This window comes from Myodes glareolus, chromosome 4 (genome assembly GCF_982192425.1).
Source record: "Myodes glareolus chromosome 4, mMyoGla1.1, whole genome shotgun sequence".
NCBI classification, from domain to species: domain Eukaryota; kingdom Metazoa; phylum Chordata; class Mammalia; order Rodentia; family Cricetidae; genus Myodes; species Myodes glareolus.
Window position 1 is genome coordinate 104,099,367 of NC_142029.1, and position 1,220 is coordinate 104,100,586.

Consider the following 1,220-nt stretch of genomic DNA (forward strand, 5'->3'; position numbering starts at 1 on the left):
TGCCTGGAGGCTGGATCTCCATTTTCAGACTGAGTCAAAGCAAGATCCAGTAGCTGGCTATTTTGCTTTTCTGACCTTCATGTTGAACCCCAATTTCTCTCTCTGAGTTTTTATTAATTATGCTTCATTTGGTACCCAATGTGGGGTCCATTACAAGAAGAAAAAGAAGAAAGAAATTCAAAACAAAATAGCTCACAGAGAAATTATGGGGTAAGTAACTAATAGGAAAATTATGGAGGAAAGAAAAAAATATTAACACACTTCAGATGGGGGTTACTTCTGGTCGGAGAAGAAAATAAAATCCTATTAGAGAGGACTTGGCTGTGACTTTAAGGCTACTAATATTGTTACATTTCCAGTTTTTATTTTGGTTTGATTTTTTATTTCTTTTTCTTCCGTCTGTCTTTGAAACAGGATCTCACTGTGTAGTTCTGGTTAACCTAGAAGCTGATATGTAGACCAGGCTAGCCTCCTAAACTCTGGGATTAGAAGTGTCCACCACCACAGAGGCTGCAGCTACTCTTCCTCTGGTGAAGACACACGCTCCTTCTCTGTTCTGAAAAGTCCCAGGTTGATTTTAGCTGCTCGCTTGTTTAGATGAAGTCGCTTCTCAGTTTTTCTTGCTGTGACAAAATACTTGAAGCTGAATGTTTATAAAGAAAAGAGTGAGGGGGCTGGAGAGATGGCTCAGAGGTTAAGAGCACTGGCTGCTCTTCCAGCTGTTATGAGTTCAATTCCCAGCAACCACATGTTGGCTCACAACCATCTGTAATGAGATCTGGTGCCCCCTTCTGGTGTGCAGGCATAACACTGTATACGTAATAAATAAATTGGAAAAAAAAAAAGAAGAGTACACACAGATGTACGCGCAGGAAACACCAATGCACATAAAATAGAAACAAAAAAAAAAAGAAAAAGAAAAGAAGGATGAGGGAGTTGGTCCTGTGGGCAAAGGGTGCCAAGCCCGACCCGCCTGCATCTGACCCCTCTGACCTCCAGATGTGTGTGTGCTCTGACCTCCAGATGTGTGCCATGGCAGTGTGTGCTGCACACACAATAGACAAATAAAATGTAAATACTTGAACTTTAGGAAGAAAGAAAGCACTCTGAGGGTGGCTTTGTTTCCGTTAGGGCCTCACTGTGCAGCCAGGCTGACCATAAGCTGCGGCAATCCTCCTGCCTCAGCCTCCCTGCTGCTAGGATTACAGGCATGTATTACC